Here is a 6926-nt window from a genome sequence, read left to right on the forward strand (position 1 = left end):
AGATAAGGAGAAAAGCAACAACAAATCAGTTTTTGGAGTCAAATATTTCCGGTGCAATCTTACTTAGCTTTTGCCCAATTGTCAGTTTAAACAGTCTTAAATATAAAAAAGAAAAAGTGCCAAATTTGCCCCTCTATTATTCGAAAAATATTTACATTTGTCTTTGTTATTGTTTACCCAAAAAAACGGATAACAATTGAAGTTATACGCGATTTTAAGGATACGTGATATAACTTGGCACAAAATGATATATATATATATATATATATATATATATATATATATATATATATATTATTAATATTGAAATTGATTGTGAAAGAAATGAATGCAAACCAAACGAATCGAATAGTCTTGGCCCTTGAGTTCGGTCACCCTCAAACCAAGTGAAGGTTCAAATGATATAAAACAGAGTAACAAGATATTGAAAGTTAAAAGGAGGAAGTATATTGCTTTGTATTGCGTAAATGTGATCTCCCTTACAAATGATCAGACCCCCTTTATATAGTAGGGGAGTCCTACTCTTGATACAATTCTAAATACAGTAAGGAATCCCATGATAGGCTAATTAATCGGCCTCTCCTTGATACGTGCCGGAATTTCTGCCGCGATCCTCGCTCAATTGCGGATATTTCAGCTTTTCGTTATTTGGCTCGGTAAGCTTTCCTTGGTCTCGTTCGATCTCTATCTTGCTCGGTCTCGATCTTGGCCGGTCTCGATCTTGGCCAGTCTCGATCTTAGCCGGTCTCGATCTTAATCGATCTCTGGGTCACGAGCTCGGCAATATAACTTTCGCGCCATGGTTCGATATAACACGAGTTTGAACCTTATCATATCATGTTCTAGTCTCGATCAGTCATACGAAAGGCAAACCCGATTTTGACCGTATATAGATAGCCCCCTCATTTCTCGGAGAGAAGATGACAAGAACCGATATGAATTTCTGAGCTCCGTCTCGACGGGTAATAACGTAAACGACGAACGTCACTGGTACACCCGATCATGGCGTAAGCAACAACTCGAAATGTCCCGTCGGTCCAGTTATCAAGGTATTAAATGCCTGTCAGTCGTTGGTCATCCACTACCGGTTATGAACCGTCACCAGCAAGCTATAAATACCCTAGCCTTTTCTCATTCAAACTTTTTACGTTCAAAGCTCTTCCTACTCTTGCTTTTTCTTCAAAAATCCATTTGCTTTACAACTTTTGCACCCAAATTTCTTGAATTCTCATCAATCCGCATACTATCTTAATTCTCTTTTCTCTTGTTCTTAAATGGCGAAAACTTCAAAGACCGTACCACAAAAAAAGGTTGTTTCTTCATCACGGCCCGCCGGCGGTGAGGCTGCGGTAGAACCCTACCCTGAGGAATTCGTTCCGGCAGGGTGCCCGATTATTACTGATTTTAGGGTCGAAAAGGCTTCCTTGGTAACTGGCAGATGCGAGCCGGACTCGAGGTACATATGCACAATCACCGAAAAACTCCTCGCTAGGGTTAAACAGGACTGCAACTGGGTTGATAAGCATGTGGTGGTTCCTTCGCCCGGGGAATCGATCACTACCCACGTGGAGGGGTTTCTAAGTGCTTATACTTACCCCTTTATGTTGGGTCCCTTAGACCCCATCATCATTGCCTTTTGCAAGAGGTATGATGTGACCCTCGGCCAGATCCACCCCTCCTTCTGGAGAATAGTGATTCTCCTCCGATATTTTGTAAGCAAAATCGAGGGATGTTCCTTTACCCTCGACCACCTTATGCGCCTCTACAGTCCCCAACTCTATCGAGGGTGGCTGATCATGCTTGCTCGCCGAGCCAGTAAGGCTCCGTTCTCGAGTATAGATGAAGGTCGGGACCGAGGTTGGATGAGCCGATTTGTTTGAGTAAGGACTTCCGACTTGATCCCTGCTGAAGACATGCCATTTTTCGAGAAAATGGAACATAAAACGTAAGTAGTACTTCGCTTTAAAGGTTTAATCTCGTTGCTTTTCTTCTTATTTCTTTCTCCATTGATATTTTTTGGTGTCGTAGCTGTGGCCCAGATGCCGGACCCAATTCCGAAACTTAAATAATGGGTCGAAGGCCTTGTGTTACAGAGGTCGTACTTAAAGCATGCTTGGATGGAGTTGTCTAAGGGTCGATGGGAGGCCCGCAATCATGGTAAGTTTCCTTCTTAGAACGGTGATCGTTCGGGCTTTTTCTCGATCTTACTCATCGTTTTTCCTTTGTAGGCCTCGGAAAGGATGTTGCAATGAAGCCCCCATATGGTGACGAAGAAGTCTTTCCCCACCCCCTGCTCCGAAGCAGGCCAAAGAGAAGAAAAGGAAAGGAGCTCCGAGTTCCCCGGGCTCGGAAAAGAAAAGACCGATGAGGAGGTCTCGCAAGCCCAGGGGGGATGTCGGTGCTATATCTTCGGATTCAATCCGCCGATTAAGGGATGAGTTTGAAGAAGAAGACGAAGATAATTCCAAATTGGTGGCCCGTGTGCGGGCCGGCGTCACCGTACAAGAGGTTCTCGAACCGGCGAGCGCTGAAGTTGAAGCATCCCAACATGAGGAGGTCGGTGAGAAAGCTCAAGTTGAAGCTTCCGAGCCAGAAAGGGTCGAGCTCATTCCGCCCCAAGCTAGAGGGGTTGAGAGAGAGAGCGGGGAAAGTGCCCCAATAGATGAACTTGGAGAGGTCGACCTCAGCAGGTCTCCTCATATTTCGGATGCCATGATCCATGAGGCCGGTATGTTGAGTCCTCAGGGGGTGACTGATATCCACAGCTTCTTGGATGGGATTGAGTCCGCGGCTTTAGAAGATGTCACCGAGCTCAGTGACCTGCCGGTATCAAGGAAGGAATCGTTGTCGGGCGCTATTGGTCTATTCAATTAAGCCTGACAAGCATTAAATCGGGTAAATTGGCGTGCCTTTTCTTTCTCATATATTCTAACTTTTAAAGTTTTAAATAACCATAACATCTTCCCTTATGCTTGTAGGCTTCGATGCTGCATCATGAGGCTTTCCTCCGATATCGGGAGGAATTGACTCATCATGAAGCCGAGGTCCGGGACCTCACTAAGAAAAGTGACACCTACAAGCTTCTCAGTGAGAAGCTTCAGGTCGATTTAATAACGGTTCGGGACGAACATGCAGAGATGGCCGAGCAGGTATTCCGAGTGCTTCACGATAGTGAAGATGAATTGGAGATAGTAAATAACTATCCGATCCTGCAGGTCCGTTAGAGGCTCGAACAGATCGGGGAGCTTCAGAAACAAGTAGATACAATACAAGCCGAGGTTGAAGAATTCAAGAAGAATATGGACATTTTAGCCTCAAAAAAGGAAGCTGTCCAATCACAACTGGAGTCGGCCGAGACCCAGATCCAAGCTACAAAAGAGAAGGCCTCGGTACAAGTCGAGAAAATCAAGGAGCTTTAATCTCGATTGGACTTGGTTGTTTCTGATAAGGCAAACTTGGCTAGCAAACTCGAAGTGGCCAAATCTGAGGTGGCCGTGGCCAACACCAAAGCTGATGCCAAAGTGGCCCAATTTAAGGTCGATGTCGAGGCCATCCAGGCGAAGGCTAAGAGCATGGTGGATCATGCAAAATGGCAAGCTCGAAGGGAAGCCCTCAAGGGAGTTCACGCTCAGGGCTTCGATGTTATGGCCGAAATCGAGAACGCCAAAGCAGAGGAAACCAGGACCTGGAAGCTGGCCTTTCCTGAGGAATACTCCGATAGCTTAACCGAATCCGAAGACGGGGATGGTGATGTTACCCCCGATGAGGACCAGGCCACTTAGGCCTTTATATTTTTTCTTTCTTTAGCACCTTTTTTGAGGCCGTTTTGGCCGTTGTAAAATTTTTTATTAGGCCGATCCGGCCTTTGTAAAAATTATTATTATTATATATATAAGGCTTTTCTTTCCCTTTAGGCTCTCAAATTTTATCTTTGCTTTATTACTTGTATTCACAAAGGTCGGAATACCTTAGCGTGAAATAATAAGGTTGTGTTCGAGGGTTCGAACAAATCTTACCTTTATTACCTTTCTGGGTTGAGGCATTATTGGGGTTCGATGTTACCAAAGATTTTGCCCTGAAAATATCTTGAGTTTATAACTTTGCCGAGAGCAGCCTTTAGAACCGGTTGTGAAACATTTTCTCTTTTTCGAAGGCCTGTTTTTGTTACGGGTCTCGGACGTCTCCGAGCCGTGTTAAATTGGCCGTAGCCTTTTTAGTTCAAAAACTTCCCATTGGGCTTATTTTCTCGAGTCATCGGGGCTTGCTCGAGATAGCAGTCCCTGATTGGGGTGGCCGTGGCCTTTTAGAAATTAGGGAGTTTCCTAATAGGTCTTTTTCCACCGAGGCCCGATGACTCGGGCTGTTTGAGTTGGGATGGTCGTTCACATTCTGGTTATGTATTGCCCTTCGGCTTGTTATTTTCGGAAGTACGAAGTTCTTTAAAGGGGGGTAAAGAGGAAAATTTTTAAAACATAATATGATTGCAAGGAAAGTACTTCTCTTTATTCTCGATCGAAATAATCATACATGCGTACATGTTTTATGCCAAGGCTCGAGCAATCTATATGGGCACAGTTCGTTTTGACCATTTGGCCCTTACTATAAATCATTTTTATCGAGACCCTCCCTTTATGAAGTAGTTTTCTCGCTAGAGTTGATACTCGAAGACAATGCATATCGGAGGGTAGCCCCCCAGTATTCGAGGTTGATTGCAAAGTGACCTCTGATATTGTTGAATTGATCTTCGGTGTTGATTCATAATCAGGCTCCATTCTAAGTTAGCAAGATTCATAGTTTCCTCGTTAAAAACCTCGCCGAAAAACCCATTTGGGACAAAACTGGTCTAAGGGAAAAAGAGTGCAACACGTGCTTTCATACCTAAAAACTTTTTGCCGTTCGCCAAAAAATCCATCGTCGTTTCTTGTTGACTACCTGCAAGTGTTAGTCTGAAAAATAAAAAAGGAAATAGAAAAGGAAATGCAAAATAGTCGTACCTTAGCAGTAATACCGTTTTAGGTGAGATATGTTCCAATTGCTCGATAGTTGTTCTCCATTCATCGTTCCAAGCTTGTAGGACCCTTTTCTGGTAACCTCGAGAATTTGGTACGGTCCTTCCCAATTCGGACCCAATTTCCCTTCATTCGAATTCCGGGTGTTGAGGATGACTTTCCTTAGCACTAAGTCCCCGATGTTAAAATATCGAAGATTGGCTCTTAGATTGTAATATCTCTCGATCTGTTGCTTTTGGGTGGCCAACCGGATGAGGGCAGCTTCACGCCTTTCATCCAATAGTTCTAGGCTTATATTCATGGCCTCGTCGTTTGATTCCTTTGTTGCATATCGGAGCCGAATACTCGGCTCTCCAATTTCGACTGATATTAGAGCTTCGGTGCCATAGACTAATAAGAATGGGGTAGCCCCGGTACTGGATTTCGAGGTTGTGCGGTATGCCCAAAGAACTTCGGGCAGAATTTCCTTCCACTTTCCTTTAGCGTCGGTTAGCCTCTTCTTAAGATTTTGGATGATGGTTTTATTGGTCGATTCGGCTTGCCCGTTCCTGCTAGGATGATAAGGTGTTGATAGGATTCTTTTGATCTTATGATCTTCGAAAAATTTGGTTACTTTGTTGCCGATGAATTGTTTCTCGTTATCACACACAATTTCAGACGTCATCCCGAATCGACATATGATGTGATCCCAAATGAAGTCGATGACTTCTTTTTCCTTAACTTTCTCGAAGGCCTGTGCTTCAACCCACTTAGAAAAATAGTCAGTTATAGACAAAATAAATTGAGCTTTACCTGGTGCCCATGGAAGAGGGCCAAACGATATACATTCCCCACTTCATGAATGGCCATGGTAACAAGACCGAATGGAGTAGTTCCCCAGGTTGGTGAATCAACGGTGCATGTTTTTGGCATTTGTCACATTTTCGAACGAACTCCTTCGTATTTTTTTCCATATCTATAAAATAATAGCCGGCTCTGATTACCTTTCAAACTAATGATTCGGCACCGAAATGATTTCTGCAAGTGCCCTCGTGAACTTCCCTCAGAACATACTCGGTGTCTCCTGGTCCCAGACATATCGCTAATGGGCCATCGAACATTTTTTTGAACAAGGTTTCGTCTTCGAATAAGGAGAATCGTGTTGCCTTCGTGCGCAGGGCCCTCGATTCTTTTGGATCTGAGGGAAGCTTTCCGGTTTTCAAATATTCTATGTATTTATTTCTCCAATCCCAGGTCAAGCTTGTGGAGTTTATTTTGGCGTGGCCTTCTTTGACTACTGACCTCGTGAGTTGCACGACGGCCTCTGAATTGAGCTCGTTGTCTTCGACCGATGACCTTAAGTTTGCGAGGGCATCGGCCTCACTATTCTAATCTCGAGGCACATGTTGCAAAGTCCACTCCTTAAATCGGTGCAAAGTTACTTGTAACTTATCTAGGTATCTTTGCATCCGTTCTTCCCTAACTTCAAAGGTTCCGTTAACCTGATTCACCACGATGAGGGAGTCGCATTTGGCTTCGATCACCTCTGCTCCCAAGCCTTTTGCTAGTTCGAGATCTGCAATCATGGCCTCATATTCGGCCTCGTTATTAGTCAACTTCACAGTTCTAATAGATTGTCTAACCATGTTGCCTGTGGGCAGTTTTAGTACGATACCGAGTCCGGACCCTTTTGCATTTGAAGCCCCATCCGTAAAGAGGGTCCAGATTCCTGAGGTTGTACCGAGTTTACAAAAAGCTCTCTTTTAACTTCGGGTACTAGGGCCGGCATGAAGTCTGCCAAAATTTGAGATTTAATGGCTGTTCGGGGTCGATATTCGATATCATACCTACTGATTTCTACGGTCCATTTAGCCAACCGCCCCAAAAGCTCGGGCTTATGCATAATATTTCGAAGTGGATAAGTTGTTACAACACATA

Source organism: Nicotiana tomentosiformis, chromosome 1, assembly GCF_000390325.3.
Source record: "Nicotiana tomentosiformis chromosome 1, ASM39032v3, whole genome shotgun sequence".
NCBI classification, from domain to species: domain Eukaryota; kingdom Viridiplantae; phylum Streptophyta; class Magnoliopsida; order Solanales; family Solanaceae; genus Nicotiana; species Nicotiana tomentosiformis.